Raw genomic sequence first — 22,020 nt, forward strand, 5'->3', positions numbered from 1 at the left:
TGCCAGGGACTTGACATGCTTGCGCTGTTCTGGAGTGCAGGAGTCAGGCAGGTCAGACCAGTCCCAGGGGCTCAGGCTTGTAATCACCCCTTTGGGCAACAGCAACAAGATCTCCCAGCGCTCGCCAAGAAGACCTGGCCCAGCGACATGCACTGAACAAGGCAAGGCTGGTGCTCTACGCTGCCAGCGCCACGTTAGGTCAGGTTCCTGTCCCCGACATCACAGTTATCTCTGCCAGCTTGGACCAGGGACCTCCACCACCTCAGTTATCAGCTGGGTGGTACCACGGGCTGCAGAGCCCACCACAGGCTCCTGCACCATCTACCTACTCCTGCCTGCCCTGAGAGCCTGACCTCCTCCATGCTGCATGGCACCTCACTTTTGATTTTCAGCCCAATTTGAGACCTGTGAGAATCCTGGCCATGAGTTTTTCTGGCATGATAAATACTGAAATGGCTGCAAGAGCTGAAGAGATGCAGGAAAAGTCACCAGCAGGCTGAGGAGCTCCAGAGCCTGAAAAACTGCCTGTGCCTGGCAGCTCTGCCCTTTGCCTGTCCCCACAGCTCTGCAGGCTCTTGTGGAGCTAAGGCTTAGAGACAGGTGAGGAATAGGGGAATTGGTTCTCCACGTGGGTCAAGGCTATCTGGAGAATCAGGCTGCATGTGGTATTTTGACCCTGCCTTGATAGGGATGGGAAAGCAGCAGGCCAGGGTGGTTAAGCCCAGGGATTTTGTTTAAAAGGAGCGATGAAAGGTATAATCATGCACCAGCACATGCTGGGGTCTGACCAGCTGGAAAGCAGCTTGGCAGAAAAGACACTGGGATCCTGGTGGACACCCAAGTTGAACATGAGCCAGCAATGGGCCCGTGGCACAAAGGTATCCTGGGCTGCATTAGGCACAGTATTGCCAGCAGGTTGAGGGAGGTGTTCTTTCCTCTCTCAGCGCTGGTGAGGCCACACCTGAGTACAGCAAAGGGCCACTAACAATTAAGGGACCTGAGCATCTCTCCTATGAGAGAACAGGCTGGGAAAGCTGGGACTGTTCAGCCTTGAGAAGAGAAGGCTCAGGGCCTTCTTATCAATGTATATAAATACCTGAAGGGAGGATGTAAAGAAGATGGAGCCAGGCTCTTTCCAGTGGTGTCCAGTGACAGGACAAGAGGCAATGGGCACAAACTGGAACACAGGAGGTTCCCTCTGAACACCAGGAAATACTTGTTTTACTGTGAGGGTGACTAAGCACTGGCACAGGTTGCCCAGGGAAGTTGTGGAGTGTCCATCCTTGGAGATATTCAAAAGCTGTCTGGACATGGTCCTGGGCAATGGCTCAAGGTAGCCCTGCTTGAGCAGAGGAGTTGAACCAGATGACCTCCAGATGTCCCTGCCAACCTCAACCCCTCCGTGTAACACACCATGCTGCAGCCTGTCCTGGCTGCTCCCCACACTCACCACTCTGCAGCAGAACTTTGCTTTGCTCCAGATTAACTTCCCTGTCCTGCAGCGTGCGGTCGTTGGCAAAAATAGCTGAAAACACCTCCCAGCCAGGCATCCCCTAGAAGCGACGTGGCTGCCGTGCAATGGCTCCCACCATCACAGTGTGCCTCTGAACCTCTGCACCATTCTCTCCAGTTCTTCAGTTTCCACAGTGGCTCTGAGGGGGAAGGAAAGCAGGAGATGCAGGGCTGGAGTGATTCAGATGCTTTTCAGGAGAACAGCAGGAAGGTACTGCCTGCCTGTGGGGTCACACAGGCAGAGAAGGCAGCATTGAGGCTCAACCTCTCCCAACCTCCTGTCATGGTTTAACCCCAGCCAGCAACTAAGCACCACGCAGCCACTTGCTCACTCCTCCCCACTCCCAGTGGGATGGGGAGGAGAATTGGGGAAGAAGTAAAACTCATGGGTTGAGATAAGAACAGTTTAATAACTAAAATAAAATAAAGTATAATAAAAAAACAATAAAAACTATAATAAGAATAATACTAATGAAAAAGAATACAACAAAAAGAGAGAGAAATCAAACCCAAGAAAAGACAAGTGATGCACTGTGCAATTGCTCACCACCCGCTGACTGATGCCCGAGCAGCGATCCACCTCTCTTGGTCAACTCCCCCCAGTTTATATACCAAGCATGACATTCTATGGTATGGAATACACCTTTAGCTAGTCTGGGTTAGCAGTCCTGGCCATGCTCCCTCCCAGCTTCTTGCATACCAGCTTGCTGGCAGACCATGGGAAACTGAAAAATCCTTAACTTAGGATAAACACTACTTAGCAACATCTAAAACATCAGTGTGTTCTCAACATCATTCTCATCCTAAATCCAAAACACAGCACTGTACCAGCTACTAGGAAGGAAATTAACTCTATCCTAGCAGAAACCAGGACACCTCCCAAACCCAGTCGTCACATACATCTTGGCCACCTCAGGCAGTGCTATCACCTTGATTTCCATTTAAACCACAAGTACTTTAAGCTAAGCTGTGAACTCTCATACCTGGCTGGTATTTTACATCCCTTTTGCATGCCTTCCTATATGAAACCCTGTGCATATGAACAGATTCCTATTCCTTTCTGGTGACCATTTCATGCCTTGCTTTCCAAGACACTGCTGATCAGCAGCAACCTCTGGGCCTACAGCTAGCTGCTGGCCTCATGTCCTCCCCATGCAGCGCTCAGCTGGGGGCTTACTGCAGCAGCAGTCTGCAGGGAAACTGCCGTCTGTCCCACTGGGCATCCCACCCATGAGCACTGTTCTGAATCTGGAAAGAGCAGGGCCAGGCAGATGAACAAAATTGCCGAAGAGATGCTCAGAGGCACCGAACACCCAAGTGCACTCCCTTTCTGGCACCTTGGTCTGGCAAGTTCTGCATCCCATCACCTTGCAGGTGGAAAGCCAGCTTCAGCAGGTCATTCGCTGTGCTCGCTGCCTGACTTTGCCTGCCCAAGGAAACGGGCATTCATTCATTCATTACATTTCCAATAAGATTTGTAATTAGCAGGCAGTCATGGCCAGTCCCCAAGAGTCAGCCAGCCCAAAAGCCACTGTCAGCAGTGCTGGGGAAGGGCACCTCCAGTGACCAGCCAGAACACCAGCTCCCAAGGTGCACTTGCTGCAGGGCAAATCAACACCATAGCATAACAAACCTCTGGTCCAAAACTTCAGCAAAAGCTCTTGTAAAGTTCAGCTCCTCCTGGCACCCCACATGGGGCCTGTACCAAGTCAGGTAGAAAAGCAAGTGAATGCCCACAACTGTGGGTGTATGCTGAGGTGGTAACACAGTGTGCTCTGCCTGCCTGGAAGGTTGCTGCTTCTCTCCTCCATCCCCAGGGTAGATTTGTACCATGACTTGCGTGGGACAGTCAACCACTGGGAAGCAAAATCAGTAACCAGCAGCAAGAGCAAGCATGGTGCAGCAGGGAGAAAGCCACATCCTTCCTGCGTGTGTCCATGCTGGGACAAATATACAGTTTCACCTGCATCCTTTCTTTCTCCTTCCCATGTCCCTCTGCAGTCACAGCCCTTTGCTCCCCCACAGCAGCTGCCTTTCAGGAGAATGGGTCCATCAGGAGAGGTTGACATGCTGACACCAGAAATCCATCCCAGCCAAGACCTCGACACCAGTCACCAGTTGATTCCAGCACTAGCTAGTAGCACACACACCTAGCACAAGGGGCTGCACCATGTTTTGCTGGCCCAGATACTGTCACTTGAAGCATCATGCTGGGAAATGCCAGGATTCCCTAGCCCACCCCAAAAGTGTCTCCAAGTACACCTTGGGATCTCCTTGTACATTCCCCTGGAGGACTGCCCATCAACCTGGGATGGGGACCAGACGGAGCACAGCACTGCTCCTCACCCTCCTCGAGATACAAGGCACTGTGTCCAGGGGAGGTTCCTATCCCCCTTCACCTAGCCTTGGGGTTTCCCTTGGCTGTTCCCAGGGCAGCTCCTCCCCACTGAGAACCCAGACAGCTCACAGCAGAGCTCAGCCTCTTACAGCACCCAGCAGGAGCCCACCACCCCTGTACAGAGCAAGAGAGCAACACAGGAACCAGGGACTCCTGCACCTTAAGCAGGGATGGGGAGACAGCACCTGGTCACCTATCCCTTCTCCTCCCCTTGAGCCAGGCATCTCCAGAGCCCTACTTCTGGCTACCCGGATGGGACAGAGCCAGGTCCAGGTCCTCACCAGCTCAGCTAAGCAGCACAGGTACCACCCCCCCAATGCAGCACATGGGGCTCCATGTGCCCAAGCCAAGGGTTCGGCCCCTCCTAAGCCCAAGTGATGGTGATTTTGCCAGTGTTTCAGCCTGTGCTGGTGCTCCAACTCCAACACAGGACTTAAAGGGCTTTGCCTGTTGGGGGAAGCCCAGCCAGAGCTCCTCCTGCTCTCTGCCCTGCTCCTTCCAAGCTCCCAGGTCCCCTCAGTGCTCAGAGGACAGGAGGAGCCCTGTGCTTTTGCCAGGGTCTCCCAGCACCGGTGTCTGGAGCTACGCCAGGCACCGCTTTCCTCTCTTCCTCCAGCCTGGCGAGGCCTGGGGAAGGGCACTACGCTTCAACAGCCAAGAAATACCCAGTGCCAAAGGACCTGCAGGGAGGGAGTGCGTCCCAGGTGCTGGGGCAGAGTCACTATATTCCCTGAGGACACCGAGCCACCAGACCCTGATGCGGGATGACACAGCCAGGCCTGGGGGGGCGGGTTGGGGACTTGGCTTACCTGTTGGTTTCATTGCTATTAGCACATCCAGGGGGGACCCAGGATTAACAGGCCATGGTCTCAGTCTGGTAGCAACAGAGCAGGATGGCAGGTGAGGAAGGGTCCCTGGCTGGGTGATGCAGCAGCTGTACCACATGCTGGGCTGCAGCTTGCAAAAGGATCTGTTGCTGTTTTAGCTGTACTGTACCAGCCAGAAAGGATGCTGGATGGGTGTGGGGGTAGCTCTGCCAGCCAGGGGGGCATTTGCCATGGGGCAGGACCGGCAGAGCCCTTGGAAAGGGGAGCCTGGCAGTACTTGCAGCACAGCACTAGTACAATAAAGAGAGCAAGAGCTGTGCCTGAAGGGGCCATGCTCGCTCAGTGGGGATCCATGGGGCTTCCCAGAGCGGCACTGCCAGCCAGTCAAGGGGACACATGGCTGGTGCACAAGCAGCTTTGGTCTGAGCATTGCTGCCTGGGGCAGAGAGCGATGGCCGGGGACTGGCAGGGCTGAGAGAGGTCATTGCACCATTTAGACCACAAAAAAAACCCCAAACCAACCCCAAAGTGGCTTTTCCTGCCTTCCTCCCTCCTGCTTCCTCTCCTGAGAAGGGCTAAGGAGACCTTCGCAGCCTCACTGCGGGTGAAGCAGGAACCACACGGCCAGGAAGGAGAGGGGCTGTCATTACAAGTGGGCAGATAACCATCCTCAGTAGGAGCAGAGCACAAGAGGCAACAGAAACTACTGGAAACAGACTGCCTGGAGAATAGGTCGCAGCTGCATCAGTCCTATCTGAACCCAAGGAGAAGGAAGGAAATCTAACCAGTGCAAGTACAAACCCAGAAGCTCCCTGGCACAGGCTAAGAGTAGAGCTTAAGAAGCGCTAGCAGGCAGAAAGTTTCCATCACAGCCCTGAAGGACGGCAGCACTAGCAGCAATGCTGCCACGGGAGAAGGGTTTCTCCACAGCCTGACAGATCATGCATATCACCATCAGGAGAGAGACAGACACACGAGGCTGGGGACCACCTCCAGCACCGTCCATAGGAGAGGTGGCAATCCTGGAGAGAAGCTGGTTAGAGGGATGCTAGAGGAACAAACTGTGCATGAAGGGAAAGACGAACAGCGTGGACGCGGCTCTGGCACTCCTCTGGGGTTCAGGTTGGGGAGGAAGGAGCTTACGCTTGGTGGAAACAAGGGAGAGACGGAGGGAGGGAGGATGCAGAGGGAGGGAGCATCCTTGCCCCACTACAGGGGCAAGTGCTGCTTTTGGGGGTCCTCAGGAGGCCTCCTGCTGTGCCAGATTTATGTAGCTGCAGAGCCTCACTCAGCGCTGGCCCCTATGCTGATAACGGGGAGGAAGCCCGAGCCCAGAGGGGAAGCATGGGGAAAGGGGCAGTACCCACGTTAGGAGTGCGAGCTCCTAGAAACCACCAGAGACAGCTCCGACACCTCCCTCTGCCCCGCAGCACCAGTGTTCGTGAGGTGCTGCTGCTGCCCTTCCTCCCATTCCGCGGGAGGGGACACTGACGGGGTACAGAAGCCCCTGGGGACAGAGCAGCCCTCTCTGCAGGGCACCTTGCTGGGGCTCCAGGCTGCAGCAGGCTCCTGAGGGGCTGAGGTCTGCCCAGCAATGTGCGCTGCCTCCCCAGACCCACGCACAGGTGCCAGAGGGACCGAGCCTTTCCGCTTGGCCAACCCAGGATAACACAATGAAACCTCTCCCGGCAGCTCGGGGAGCCAGAGCAGAGCTCCGGGCGCCAGGGGCTTACCCCTGCTCCCTCTGATGCCTCGTGTCTTGGCATGGATCGCCTCCGCACACCTTGCCCAGCTGCCTCGCGTGCAGGCAGCGATGCTGACAATAGCCTGCAGCTGGGAAGGGGGGCTTGCAGGGTCTGCAGGCAGATCCTACTATGCAACAGCCACCTGTGTACGGCTTTCCCCCACGTCCAACCCACCCCCTCCTCCTCCCCGCCAGCCTCCCCTCCATGCACGGCTGCCCCTCTTCCCAGGAAAGCACAGTCAAAGAATGAAAAGCAGCTTAAAATCCGGCAGGACAATCGGGCAGCTCTCCAAAGCCGGCAGCACCCCCTGCCCACCCAGCACCAGCAGGCTCAAACCTCAGTGATACAGCCCACGGCCACCCAGCTCCAGCGCTCGACCGGGAGCCCAGGAAACCTGCAGCAGGCAGGGCAGGGAAATCCCATGCAGCAGCCGCTCACGGGGAGGACAGCCCAGGTTGAGGACAGACCTTTGTCTCTGCCTGCCTGTCTCGCTCGCTGCCGGAGGAGGAAGAGGGGGGCGGTGGGGGACAGCAAGCAAAGATAACACCCCTAGGAGGGATGTCACAGCCACGTTAATCACTTGGAATTCCAGCCAGCGCAGACCCGGGTGCCGCAAATATGGGCAGCAAATGGAGATGCTCAAAGCTCTGAAATAATTGGATCCTTTCACAAGAGCCGAGCCCAGAATCCAGCACAGGAATTCAGTCCCCGCTGGAAGTCGAGAGATCAAATACACGGAGAGGCAGGCGCAGCACAAGCAATCCTCAGCCACCGCTGTATCCGGCTCCGCAGACCCTGGCGCTGCTCTAATCTCAGGTGCCTTCTCAGCGGGAGCGAGGGCGAGGGAGGACCGCAGCGGAGAGACCGAGGCCCCAGCGGAGCCGAGCTGAGGACCGGCCCATTCCCATCCAACTTACTCCACTTGTGGCAAGGTGCAGAAAGGCTGCCAACACAAAAGAGGGTTTCGCGGAGGAAACCAGCGGCCTCGAAGCCTTGCTCGACCGGAGGAACGGCCCACGGAAAGGAGACCCCCGAAGCTGACGGCTGGCCTCCGCAGCCCGGCGAGGGAGACGCCCGGCCCGGCAGGCTTGCCAGCCCACATCACGTTCCCGGCGAGACGCACACACGGCACATGTAGGCTCCTGCTCAGCGCCTCAACGGCAATGAAAAGGCACGGAGGCTTCTGCCAGAAAACAAAGAGGCAGCGGCAGAGCTGGGGGTGGGGAAAACTCTCCGCTGCCCAAGAGGATCCCTGCAGAGGCAGCAGGATGCTGCTGGGCTCCACCGCGGCTACTCACCCCCGCAAGCCCGAGGTGGCACCCGCTTGCCCAGCACAGGGAGTCCGGAGGGTGGGCCAGCTCCCGCTCCCTTCCCCAAGGCAGCGCCGGCTGGGAAGTGCTGGAGGACGCAAGCCAGGCCCAGGACAACAGCTGGCCACAAGAGGAAAATTCCTCTGGGCTGGCTCTGCTTCATAAAAAGCTGCGTCTTTCCACCTCGGGGTAGCTGCCGCACACCACCGCTCCCGGGGGGAAGGCACAGCCGGCACCGCGCCGGCAAGCTTTGCTGCCAGGGCAATCTGCAGAGCCCAGCAGCGTTGGCCTTGCAGCAGCACAGTGGCCTCGGCAGTCACCCCGGGGCAACAAAGAAAGTGCCCGCGGCGAAAGCAAGCCCCTGGCCACCCAGGCACGGAGACATGTCAGCCAGCTCCCTTCCAGTCCTCCCGTCCCTCTCCAGGGGCGGTGGCCCGATGGACGGGGACCTTGGCCACTAGATGACCATGTAGACTGGCTGCTCCACTCCAGACCTCAGTGCCAACTGCAACCAATGGAAAATTTTCCACCGTTGGTGATTACAAAGTCAGGTGCATGTGCAGCTGGTCACAGCGTGGCCACGAGAAGGCAAATAGGCAAATAGAAGGCAGGGACCACTTCTGCTCTGTGCTTGCAGGACATCTGGGGTCTCCGGCCATGACCAGGGCATCGATGCGCTGCCATGTTTCAAGTTCAATAAGGATATTTGTCCAAGGGAGGCATCCCCCAGGTCCAAGCAGGACTAGACCCTCACCATTCTAAGTGATGCTCAAATGTTAGCATTAACAATGCTTTTTATCTGGTGTCCCAAGAGGAAGAATGATGCTGTGGGGTTGGTGTCTGCATCAGAAACCGTGGGAACCCTATCCCAACCCATTTAAGTCAACCCCAATGGAAAGACAATCACTTACAGGTAACTCCCATCCCATCAGCTCCCTGTCCCAGGCCATGTGCTGTGGGAAGCGTGATCTAACCATGTGGCGTGAACAGCCCAACCTGCTCTCCATCACTACAAGCAGGGTACAGAAACGTGGGCCCCTGACAGGGAGCCCCGTCAGGGTGATGCCTTGTGAGCTGGGATAAGGCAGCACGGCAATCAGTGAGTGACTAGACCCCTTTTGCTCCCACCTCTGCTGTCTCCTCTCTTCTCCCTCCAGCCACTCCTGCATACAACCACAGCCATCCACAGCCCCACCTTCCCTCCTTACCAAGCCAGCTCCTTCTGTACCCTGATGCCCTGTAGCCATCCACACTTCCTGATCCTGGATGCACAATCCTTCGCCTTCCCCACACCCTTCACATAGCAGCCAAAGCTCTGCATCCCCATAAGTGTGCTCCTCTTTACTCCCACCCCAGTCCCGTCCTCCTTCACCATCAGATGCTGCCCTGTATACATGCACCCCCATGAATACCCCCAATGTCCCCAGCTCTTTACGTGTGTTCTGTTGCCTCCTGATCGCTGCAGCTTGTACCATAACTTACCCCAGTCTCACCCCATCCCCAGCTGCCAAACAACTACAGCCCTGCCAGCCCGAGCCTCCTTGCACATACCCCACTGATGAGTCCCCAACACCCACCTGGGAGAGCCACAGCAACATCACCTTTCCCTACCTGCCCGAATGGTCACCAGGCCACTGCAGAGCAGCAGAGAAGGTCCCAGGGGTGATGCATTACCCTGAGCAGCTCACGACAAAGGCATCAAAGCTATGTGTGGTAGAGGGAGCAGGTGAAGTGCCTGCGGTGGGGAGGGCAGCAAGGATTGTGCAGGCAGCGTTTACCCTGTGGGAACTGCCTGTCCCCACTGCAACCCCTTTTGCGATACACTTCCTTTTACCGTAAGAGCCCTTCAAGGGAGGTGCTTGGGCACAGGCACTCGGGTCTCCGGCTCGGTGTTACCAAGCTGCAGCCTGCAGATAAGGCTGCAGCAGCTGTGGGGACATTCACCATCTTTTCCACTCCCTGTGCTAACGTGGCACGAGGGGAGGAGATACCACACACACACAGCTGTGCATACCCACCCAACTCACCCTTTTCCAGCAGCGATTTAGAAAGTCTCAAGTCCAGCACAGGCCAGAGCGGTGACACAGGCTGGGCAGAAATTTGGGCCATAAGGGTGAGGCTTTGTCCATCTTTGACTGTAAAGAGCTGGACACATCCAGGGCTATTGCAGGGAAGGAGGATTTCCAGCATGAAGTCAACGCCCTGTGCCTTGTCACAGAAAAGGAAAGTGTCTCCTTCCTGTGGGACTGAAGGTGAAAAAGAAACACCCTGCTGGCACTAGGAAAAGGGTGTCACAGCTGTCACCTAAACACTCACACTATTGCCCGTAACGGAGGCAAACACACAAGTGCACAAGCCTCTTTGAAGGGAAATGAGAGGGTAGGAGGGACTGGCATGTCTGACTGTAGGCATATCCTATGCAGGGCAGTGGGAGACACAGTCTAGCTCCTATTTTACCCCATGAAACTGGCAAACCACCTGGTCCACGCACTGCGAACCATTCATGGGGTCCCACCAACAGCAGAGCCCTCTGCCTGGTGCATCCACCACCCCCTCCAAGGGGCCCGGGCTCCTGCAGGGCTGCCAGGACTCTGAGCAATGCACGTGGCCAGGGATACCCTTGGGATGAAAGGGGGAATCCACCTGGCACCTGCATATTGCATGGAGATGGAGGAAGCCAAGGCTCAACTGGTGCTTCATGTCAGGCGGAGCCCGGACAGGACTTGCTCTCAGGGTTATCTGGCAGGTTCAGCCTGCAGGGACTACACGGCACTGGGGCACCAGCATATCGGCATCCCCCGTCTTCACAGACACGATAGTGAACAGGGTCAGGCTCAAGACACAGCTGCATCCCCAGACAACCCACCTGCACAGGACACGAGGCCCCACATCAGTCCCCTGAAAGATGTGAAGGCCCCCATGCAAACTTTGCCTTGCTGCCACTGTTGCAGCTGCGTTTTGCTGCGTTGCTTCTGCAGGAACACACAAAGCTCAGAGATCCCAGAAACCAGCAACTGGGTCCAAAACACCTTCAACCCTGGTGGCAGCCGTGCTGCTGGGAACACAGATGTCTCCCCAGACCTGACCCTTCTATGGAGACAGAGCCCACAAGAGACCCGAGAGCTCTCCCCAGACTAGCAGGAACCAGCTCGTCCCTGGCCACGCAGTGATTTACCTGTGCAGCTGGAAACGGACTCCAGGGCCCTCTTGGTTCAGACCACTGGACCCTGCTGCTCTTGATGCATGCAGGTGTTGTAACAGGGATATCCAAGTAATGCAAGAGGGCCTGGAGCAGTACTGAGTAATGAATGGACTACTGGGGAAGGGAGAGCACACAGGGGTCTGAGTGAGATGGCAGCACAGCATCGATGAGCCCAAGAGAAAGGCTGAGAGGAGCAACTTGAGAAGGGATCTGGGGACTAACTAATGGGAATGTGCTAGACCACTCATGGGAGCGTCCTAGACCTTGAAAACCCACACAGAAGCATTTGGGGAGCCTGGACATCCTTCCAGCCTCTGCCAGATGAGTCAGCTCTGCCCAGGCACCGCGGCTACATGCAGCCCCCTTTGCTCTGGTTCACCATTCTTGCGGATGGGATAGGGCAAACCCTAAACATCCTTTGAGCACTTACATACCAGACACAGGCTTCTGCAGCATCAGGCACCAGGGTCAAAGCTCGGAGACACAATAAATCGCAGAGCGAAGTTGTTTCTGAAGACAAGGCTGATAAGGCTGCCAGCAGCCAGCCTTGCAGAAGGACAGGCTCAGGAAAAGAGCAGCCATGAGAATAAAAGGCTGGCAAAGAAACAGAAAATACTGGGAGCAAGTAATTCTTTCCAGACAGTCCTTTGGGCTCATCTCAGCCTCCATCTGCTCCCTATCTGCTCAGGATGGTCAGGCAGCTGGAGCCTTTAAAAAGGCTACTGGTGACCTCCCCCACAATCGCCACTGTCTCTGGGACAGGCACCATGGATAAGATAAACCTGGGAGCCCTTCCAGCCAGAGGTCTGGGGGCCAGCATCCTCCCCAGTCTCCCAACAATGCCAGCACCCCCTTACAGATCACAGCTCTGCACTGCCAGCAGAGCAGGGTGGATGGTTTATCGCCCCATGCTTTACTGCCAACTGGCTCTTTGTGCTCATGCAGGGAGGGAATAGCGTGGACCTCTGGAGAATGGCTAAGATAGGTGGGGCAAAGCAATGAGCTTTGTCTGCTAAGACAGTGCCTCCATCCCCTGGCACTGCTAATACCATATGGATGAGACGAACCAAGCCAGGAGAAAGGGATGGACAGAACAACCCCCTGAGCCCTCCATTTGCCTCCAAGCCAGTCAGTCCAACAGGCTGTGAGACGCTACATTGCCAAGTGCCCCAAGAACTGCAGAACTGGGGAACAACAATGGTGGGAAGGGACCTCGGGGGGTTTTGGTCCAATCCTACTGACAGCAGGGCCAAGCTTAAGCAGGTTGCTTGTTGCCCCTGCTGAGGGCTGAAAGTCTCCAAATGTAAAGACTGCCTCCCTTCTCCAGGCCCTGCTCCAGAGTCTAACTGCCCTTGTGGGGAAATATTGTTCCTAATATCTAATTGGAATCTCCCTTGTGTGCTATTGACTCTCACCCTGCCCCTGGGCACTTCCCAGAAGAGCTCAGCTCCGGCTTCTCTCCAAATGCACAGCTGCCGGCAGTGGTGAGAGCCCCCTTCGCTGCCTTCCCTTTCCCAGACTGCACAAACCCACCGTTCTCAGCCTCTGCCTGCTGCAGCACACCAGAAGCCCCACAGCAGGGCCAGAGCTCCAGCGCATCCCTAGAGACTGCTGGAGCCTGTTAGTCTCCATCCTGCCCAGCCAAGGGGAGGACAGGAGGCACCTGCAGCCAGCACTGAGTAGCAGACACCTGCACACCTTGGGGGTGCTGAAAAAAAAAGAGACTCACCTCAACACTGAGACCAGTGGGGGCTGGTTTTGTTCAAGTATTTGATCATTGCTCTGGTTAGCAGCAATACCAGTGCCTGCTGCAACACACCTAGGTTATCCCAAGCCGGGATTCCCAAGTACCTGCTCTGAGAAGTTTGGCCCTAAATACTGAGAGCTTTGGCTTCACCGCTGTGCCACCGATAGCAAGCCTACCTCCATCATGCCCATGAGGGACCTGTCCTCAGGAGTGATGAGCAGGACCATCACAAGTCAAACTCTGGATGAGGGAAGCAGCCATCCACAACCCCTCAAACATCCCCCCAGGGTCTGCAGCAGAGCCCAGGTCATGTAAGGGATTTTGGAGCCAATGACCAACCCTCGCCCTAGAGCTGCAGCACATTGCCCTCATCCCAGCTCTCTCCCTATGCTGCGTTCACTCAATCCAGAGCTATCTGTTTATCACTCTCTGCTCCAGCAGGGATCATTCATTTTTCTATCCTCTCCGCTCTCTGAGTGGATGGGAAGGTTACTGGGCAGGATCCAGCCAGGACAGAGACCTACTCAGCTTGCCCAGAGCCCACTGCCTGCATGGGGACAAAGATCCACCCCACGCACTGGAGGCTGGGATACCTGGTCACCGCACTGCTGCCTTGCAGTGCTCATCTTTGGTCACTCCTGGGAAAGCCTCAGCACCAATGATGCCCCAGGCTGCCCCAGGAGAGCAACACAGCCACGGCTGGAGGAGACGTGGGCAGAGAATGGGTTCAGCATGTGGCCGAGCTGGATCCCAGCCTGTTCCCAAGCCACAGGCACCGCCTCCACCTGCTAAGCCCCGTGGCTTTCCCAGCTCTCCTCCGGCACCCTCACCCCATCGCCCAGGGGACCCGGCAAGGGCTGCCAGGCCCTTGGGTTCCCTCAAAGCCCAGACCTCAGTGAGCACCTGCCCTCTGCTTCCCGCTGACTCATTCCCCTGTGATTCACCCCCTCCTCCTGCCTGACTCACCCGTTTCTGCCACGGCCTCGTGCACGCACGCGCGTGTGTGCGCGAGGGTGTGTGTGTGCAACCCGGCCACGGCTGTCAGGGCAATGCCACAAACTCTGCAAGGCAGCAAACCACGCAGGGAGAGCCTGGCCGGGCTTTGCTAGAGCCCTCGCCTCCCACAGCACCCAGCGCCAGGAGGGGCAGAATGACACGGCTGGCTCAACTCCATGGTGGGGAGACGAGGCAGAAAGGCAGACAGGGAGTGTTGCTGTGTGCCAGCACTGCCGAGATAAGGAGCGATGCTGGGGGAAGGTTTCCTCCAGGCTCCAAGGCTGCCTTCCAGGCAAATATGTTCACTTTATCAGCCCTCCAGCAGCCTGACCCCCACAGCTGGCTGTGGGAGGGTTAGCTGGCGCTGCAGCAGCTCAGATCCACAGGCGAGCCGTCTACCAACTAACCTGCTTTTGGGTACAGCCAAACATACTCCCCCAGGCTGTGCCTCTTCCCAGTTTGACTCTCTGGGGTGGAGAGCTTCCTGGGAGCTGGGAAGGCACTACTTCTAAGCACGGCTACGGTCACTCGGCATCAGGGCCCACAGGCTCGGCCAGTTCCTGAATCCGGACAGTACAAGCCACACACATGATGCTACGTATACATGTCCTCTGCAGGCTGCTTCTCCGACTAGCAATTCCCCCAATGCTAGGGGCTAAAGCTAAACCAGGCTTTGCCCCACATCCTTTCCCTTCACCCTTCCCTAGCATCACCCCTTCCAAGGGCTCTCCAGCTGACCTCGGCCTCCTTCTCGGAGAGGACCAGAGCAGACAGAGGTGACAAGAGGAAGACCGCAACAACGCAGCTGTGCTGGAGCCCAGCGAGAGCTGCAGCACACACATCCCAGCTGGCAAGCAGCTCTGTGTTCCAGAGCACATCCATCTGTGTCAAAGAGCACACAAGAGCGCCGGCGCATGCGGAAGATGCCGGTCTGTGCAGCACGCCCTGTCACAGACCTGCGCTTCTGCCTGTCGTAGCTGGAGGATCCATTTCCCATTGAGTATAGGAGAAAATTACTGGGATCAGACACAGGCTATTCTCTTGCCCTTTCCTCTCCACATTCCATGGGTCAGAGTCACGCTGACAAGGGGCTCTGGTCCCTTCCACCCAGGAGTGCTTGGCCAGCTGCAACATTTTGCCTACAGCCATACACAGGTTACTCAGGACAAGCCTTACTGGTGCTGCAATAGGACAAGTTAGTCAAGTATCACTCCAGCAGGGTCACACAGCCCCAACCGGGTCTGGAGGCCCTGACACCCAGGAATTAAGGACAAACTAAACCATCCTTTGGCCAGGGAAGGAGGGACAATGTTTTGGGCTGCGATGTCACATATTAATAGGGACAAAGAACAATTTTCTGCCAAAGCTCAGCGCTGTATGTCAGAACTGCTGGTTCTCCACAGATTTTTGCATTCCTGATCCTCACCATGTATGCACAGAGCCCTACTCAGGGCAAAGAAACCAAGTTTTTGTCACACAGGGTCCCACGGGCTCCAGCAACTTCCCCTGCACACCACCCCACCTCTCATCAGGATGCTCCTGTCCCTGGGGTCCCTTCTAGGGTGGGAGGGGTGGAAATCCATAGTGCTCACTATGTGTCATCAGTGAGGCCAAAGGCAGGGCCAACACCATGGTCGTGGTGTCACCAAGATCACAACACTAGACAAGCACCTGAATGAAACGCAGCAGCCACCAGCAGGACAGACCCATCAATTTAAATGCTTATGCTTAAATCAGCCTGTCACCACTGAAAGGATGGGCTTCCCTACAAGATCTGGGAGCCCCTGAGAGAGCAGCAATAACCTGTGTGAGCTCTTATACAAGGCTGGCTCCCTGCTTTAGCCCCTGCGCAAAGGGGAAGCTGAGGGATGTGCCCTACACCCGGTTAGGGCAGCCGGGGACTGCTCCAATTTGAGCCAGACCATGACGATTTCCTGCCAGCTCCCCATTTGTGACTAATGGAGCAGTAACACCCCATCTGCAACACACCCCCTCCAGTCAGGCTGAGAGGAAGAGCAGAGAAGAGACAGCCAAGCTGCTCTTGCTTCTGACGTCTCTCCCACAGCAAGGGGATCCCTTGCAACTGCCTTGTGTTCCCCTTCTGCAGCCCAGGTGGCTAAGAAGAGTAGCAGAGCATCCCTCCAAAGTACAGTGACAAGACCTTGCTGCCTTCAAATAGCACGTTTCAGGTCAGCAAGTTAGGAACTGTCAACAGAGAGGAGCCACTTTATTCACCTACCTTTATGGTAGTAGCATACTTCTGCAGCACAGGTGATGCCAGAGGACAGGACGAGAAGAGAAGATTTGGGGCAACAACAGATGGAGAAGTTCAGGCTTTCTCAATGTCCACTCTAAGCAGCAAGATGTATACGAAGTTGACGCTTCTGCTGAAACGGTTCCTGGTTACAAGGACAGACACACAGAGCATGACTCAGAACAGGCCAGCTACCAAGGTGAACAGAAGTCATTATGGTTTTCGAGAGCCTCAAACCAAACCTTCTAATTCTGGGTTCCTCTTCTGACAGCAGCATTCTATTCCGTACAGTTCTCCCTTCATGGTGCCTGATAAAGTAGAGCAGCCTCCAGGCTGCTAACTTAAGTGGTGGCTGCAGTGACCCTCATGGAGTATTCCCTGGGACTAGCTTTCATCTCCTAGACAGAGCCCAATGAAGCATCAGCCCTTTGTTCCAAAAATCACATCCAAGGTCATCTGATTGAACATAAAGACCAGATGTGGAATTTCTTTAAATGAAAGCTTAGATGGGGGAGCACGCCTGTGCCAGGGGATGAAGCTGAACAGCCAAGTGCCTGCTAACCCAGCCTGAAAGTTTTAAGGACCGCCTTTTCTGGTCAGTAACACAAATCCAAGTTTGCTAAAATTGGAAAGCCCACCGTGTGGTTCCCAGCTGGCGCTCACCCTTCCTGCAAACTTGAAACCCCTATTGTCTCAGCAGCCCTGATCAGCCCCCCGCCCTCACCAAGGGGATGCTCTTGTTGACTCAGCACATCCTGCAGCCCTCCATACACGTCCTGGGTGGGCTGGCCGGTTGGCTCACACCATCCAAAGCTCAAGATGGAAACTAGCTGTGTCCTGTTTCCACCTTGCTGTGGGAAGGGAAACAGAGGTTTCTGCCATCCATCCCTTCCCTAGCTTCTTTTGCTGGACCCTCTGGTGCTGTACTCCACAGGGCACCCTGAGCAGATGACATTAAGCAGAGGGGCTAAGAAAGCAGCTAGAATAGGGCCTTCCTGCTTATCTACACATGAAAAATCCAGTTTTAGCTTGGGCAGGCACTGAAAAGCCAACTTCCCTCTTCTGTCAAGGCAAAATATGCCTGCAGGCACCCGGGACTGTCTCCTCTTCTGCATTTTGGAGAGACTCTCCCTTGCAGGCATTGTCTTTTACCCTCTGCAGCCTTCACAGACTCACAGCAGGTTGGAGAGGCCCAAGTGCTAGCTACACCAGTGACACTGCAAATTTAGGTGCCGGGGGGATGGGGGGGGGATGCAAATGCCATGCGGGGGGGGCGCTGAAACAAAACCAAACCACCCAAAAATCCCAGGGCAGAAGGCCTGCACAAAGCCTACAGTCCTGGCCTCCTGGCTCCCAGCCTTGTGTTCAACACTCATTCATCTCAGTATACAGTTCCAGTTTTCACTCTGGTCTTAAAGCTCCCCATGAAGTTGCTCTCACTGACTTTCACAATTTCTTTTCTCTCTGCCCCACTTCCAGCAGGGACCTCAACCGCTGCTGGCTCCCAGCAAAAGGGTCTCCATGACCTTTGTAATTCAACACACTGGGAAAGGCTCAATCCATTCCCTCTATTCCTAGCCCAACACAGACCTTAAAAGCCCTCTTTGTTCCTGCTACAAACCCTATCCCACAACCGTGGCTTAACCCTTAGGGCACTGCCTCAAATAAAGAGTGCTTCACAGAAGCAAGGCGGGTTGCAGCATCCATGGGAAGCTGGACCAACCCTCCACCTACAAAAGAGCTGTGCTGACAATCTGCTGGTGGCTTGCAGGACGCATCAAATACATCTCCCCCCTCCTGCCCCATCGTGTGTATCTGATGTGTCCTCCTCATCAGTACAATCTACTACCAAGACGTGCATGTGGGGACCCTGTGCCCCACACTGCTGCAGCGACACAGGACATGGGCTGGACTTTATAGTCTCCTGGTTTTGCTCTGCCTGCCCTCAGTTCAGCAGGTTTATTACAAAACACGCTGCATGCAGGTAGATTTGGGGCCGCAAGGAAGGAATAGGGGTGAGGAAGGAAGCAGGTGGGACCGGGCACTCCCCTTGTCACTCCTGCAAGGACTCCTCTGCTCCTGCCCCCAGGTACAGCCATTGCTCCATGCCCAGGTGCAAAGCAGAGACAGCGAGGGACGCCACGTCGTTACCTCTGCAGCCTGCACGTAGGCAAGAGCGCAGTGACGGCACTCCCGACTCTTGGCTTATCTGAGATAAGCTCAGACCCATATCCTGAGCAGCAGCTCATAAATCACACGTCGTAGGAGGCAGTGCCACGGGATTGTCCATAATCATATGCCCTGCACATGGTAATGAAGAGGGGATGGAAGGTGCAGCCAGCCCCCCCCTGCCCTAGCATGATTCCTGGCACAGGAGAAGGCAGTATGGAGCAAGGGCTGCTTTGCGGCACCTAAAAATGCCAGCTCTGCAGCTGGGATGGAACAGAGCTGCCCTGCAGCACCCTGAAACACCAGCTCCACAGCAGACAGAGCAGGCTTGCACCGCTGCACCCCAAAACACCACCTCTGCAGACAGGATGGGGTAGGGCCACCTTGCAGCACCCCAGCACGCCATTTCCTACCAGCTGCTGTAACTTCCCCTCTGCCCCTTTCCGGTCCCACTCCACCCTTCCCTGCTCCCCAGGCCACTGGAAAACTGAGTCACGGCGTGCTGTCCCTACCCTGAGGAGGGAGAGCGGGTGGGCAGCCCGCAGCACTGGGCACAGCATGGGAAGTAGGGCAAGGGTGGTAGTGACACCTCCGAAAACCTCAGCGATGGGGAGAGATAAAGATACCCACATGGCCTATACTAAGCAGCTATCTGAATTACGAGCCTCCTCTGTTCCCACCTCTCTCGAAGCAGAAGTTGGCCTCACTTTGCTGCTGGCCATATAGACTGTACCCAGCTCTGCTGGGTTACATCTGGCTCCGTGGAGCGACCCACGCGCTCTTTGGCACCAGAGCAGACAGGGACATGCAGGGCTCTGCACCAGATACATGTAACTTAGCATGGCCCAGAAAAGTAAGGTAATGCCACATAGGAATAAAAAAAATAAAATAAAAAAAAAATTAAAGACCCAGATAGAGCATTATAAAACAGAAGAGTGCCCTGGCATCCAAATGGCTGGTAGGAGACTGGATGCTTCCTTGAGAGCAGGTCGTTGCATTCTTTACTTTAAAAGATTCGTGTCTAAGTAAAGACTTGGATTTTCTGGTCCAGCTTTAGGAGCTGATAAATTTCCAGTTACTGACCTCAGTGTCTCTGTTTTTACCACACACCTCCAAAAACCCTTCTGAGGGCCTCCTTACTAGTTAAACTTCCCAGGACCAGGCCCATAGCAGTGTTCACCCACACCAGCATCATTTCAAATCCCTGTATCTGGTGCGATAGCAAATCCCCACCCATCTATCCACCTTGCAGGCAGAGAAGCTAAAGCTAAAGATTTGTTCATTCAGGCTTCAGGTCAGACACCTCACTAATGTTATTAAAGCTATGGTTTCTTTACTGCTTTTCTCATGGTTGCTGTAAGGTTAAGAGCCCAGCATTGTCCAGTTCAGCTGGGCCACCAAATGGGAAAGCAGAGCTCAAGCTGCGGAAAATGCACAGCTATTATGCACTTCTCATCTGCAAATCTCCTGGCATCTTTCCCTTGGCTCCTATCTCTTGGTTGCCTCGCTCCACCTTCCTAGGGACTCTTTGAAAACAGACCCTTTCACCCCTCCTCAGTAAGCCCGTTCAGGTGGTATTTGCTGTTGTTGTCATGCAAAATACAACATTATTGCCAATACCCTTGCCCCCACTCTATCTCCCAGGACAACATAACAGTAGATTAAACTCATTATCCTCTATCACTTTATGGCACAATCTTTTCAATTCTCTGTTGACACACATCTGAGACATATCAAGTTTCAGGCAAGCTCACTCCAAAGTAAAATCCCTGCTCTTTCCTTACAAGGATTTGCACAAGCAATACCTTTTCTTTTCAGTAGCAAAAAAAAGCTCAAACCAAACTGACATCACCAACAAAAAAAAACCAAACCAAAAAACACTCCAAAAAACCCACTTGGAGGTTCCCTTAAGGACAGAACTTGACTTTTCTTTCCAGACCACCACTTTGATTAGACCTTTCCCAGGTTCTGGAGGGTAGCATTCTCACTACTGCTCACACTGGTGCAGCTCCATCAGCAATGTTTGGAGCCATGTAGTGAGGAAGTTTTCAAGGGTGAGATGCCTTTTCCTTCTCAAAAGCAACCAGCACATGAACACAGGCATTTCCTGGTAAACTGTTGCTCCTTGCTTCCAGCCTCTGCTACAGGGGTGGCCTCTGATAGCAGCCTTCCTCCGGAAACACCACTGCGTTTTGCTCAGTTACTCTAACAGTATGATATTGTAGGGAAACAGAATTAAACAGAGCTGTAATCTATAGTAAATCATTCCTACTGAGCTGCCAGGGAGATAGCTCCACAGGAGAAAGAGAGGAGCTCTAAGTCTGTTTCCTCAACAAATTTAAGCCATGAAACAGCCTTTTGGTTAAAGAGAACAGGCACAGCAGCAAGAGGAGCACTTTAAGGGTGGCAGACTGATGCCACCGATTTTTGTGTTCTCTCTATCCAGATTTATCACATGGCCAGGGCAGATCATTGCAAATACCTCAAGATCCCAGCCTGTGAGCCCAGGGGAGGGGTCAGCAGACCACACCCAGAAAAAAAGCCTGAGAATATTCTAGTTCCTCAAAAACTGCTCATATTTTCAGCTGTTGCTGCTCCTAGAAGATGAATTGAAAGCAAAGCTCAGACCCGCTTCTTGATGCCATAACTGCTTTATTTTGCTGGCAGCCACAGCAGAGAGGACCTTGAAAATTACCCTCTTTGTCCACCACTGGCCCAGCTATGCTAATCTCCTCAGTAACACGAACACTGGTACAGAAAGGACTCGAGTGACTGTGCTAACCTGTCTGCACTATACTCTCTCTGCACAGCTACAGCACTGCTGACTGGCAGTGAGAAAACCCCAGTGCACAGAGTCCAGGCATTTTCCCCCGGTCTGAGTTGAGCAGAGTTGGCTCTTGCAAGCTATTCTTTATGCATCTTCCAGACAGGGCAATCTATACAGCACTGCTTGGCTCAACTATCTTCACACAATTTAGGGAATGCAGGTAGAAGCACCCACCGCGTCAAAGTTTCCTCTTGGTCCCAATGATCCATAATCTCTCTGCTGAAATCCCCAGCGCTTTTTCTGCCGCAGCAGCGTTAAGGTTGCTCCTGGTGTCCAAAAGGACACTGGCCATTTTTTCAGAGTGACACTGCTTAGGATGGTGCCTCCATCTGACTACTAGCAGGTATGCATGTCCCAGACTTGCCTAAGGCGATGGCAGCAGCAAAGTGCAGCAGCACGTAACCCACACAGTACTTTCCGAACTTCAGCGCTGCAGCTCAGCCAGGAGGAAATCTCTCTTGGCTGCCTCTCTCTAAATGCTTATTCCAGCACTGCCTGTGTTAACTCCTCCCCAAATCGGGAGCAGAGTATGTGACCCCACAGCCTTTGGGCTTTTCCGATCCTTTGTGTTGTGCTTAAAAATGTGTAGTATGAACAGGCAAGACAGAAAAAGAGGGAGCAGCACTTCAAAGATGACAGTTATAACTCAGCAGATCACAGCGCCCAGGAGCTCGAGTCTTGGGCAAGGATCTCAGCATGCGAGGTGCTGTACAAACGGCAAAAGAGAAAACACCCTCTGCCCTAGAAACCAGCAATTCATACCCCAACACACATACATAACCCATAGCCTTAACAGCTAGGCTCTGCACCCACTCCATCATATTTCATAGCACATCTTGGGGCCTCAGTCCAGAGGAAAGACCAGAAACAACAGGCTGTGAAAGTGGGGTCAAAGGGAACTATGGTTTGGCTCAATGGATCCTGACCATGCTCCGCCATCATCCGTACCCGTAACATACTATAACGCCAATTCTCACACCGAGTGCTGAAGGTCACATACATGAAGAGCAGTGCTCGAGCTACTGATGTGAAA

General features: G+C 54.6%; 1 protein-coding gene across 4 annotated transcripts in view; it reads right to left on the minus strand.

Annotated features, from left to right (window-relative positions):
• Positions 1-22,020, minus strand: part of ATOSB (atos homolog B) — a 40,274-nt gene that overhangs the window by 7,233 nt on the left and 11,021 nt on the right. For 2 of the 4 annotated variants that reach the window (XM_075020489.1, XM_075020490.1), the window contains exons 3-4: positions 15,977-16,136; positions 1,451-1,652 (exon numbers count right to left, since the gene is read on the minus strand). The gene's annotated coding sequence lies outside the window, so the exon portion shown is untranslated. Of the gene's footprint in view, positions 1-1,450; positions 1,653-9,369; positions 9,625-15,976; positions 16,137-22,020 lie in introns of those variants that run through there. The other 2 variants (XM_075020492.1, XM_075020491.1) reach the window with 2 other exon arrangements.

This window comes from Buteo buteo, chromosome Z (assembly GCF_964188355.1).
Source record: "Buteo buteo chromosome Z, bButBut1.hap1.1, whole genome shotgun sequence".
Lineage (NCBI taxonomy): Eukaryota > Metazoa > Chordata > Aves > Accipitriformes > Accipitridae > Buteo > Buteo buteo.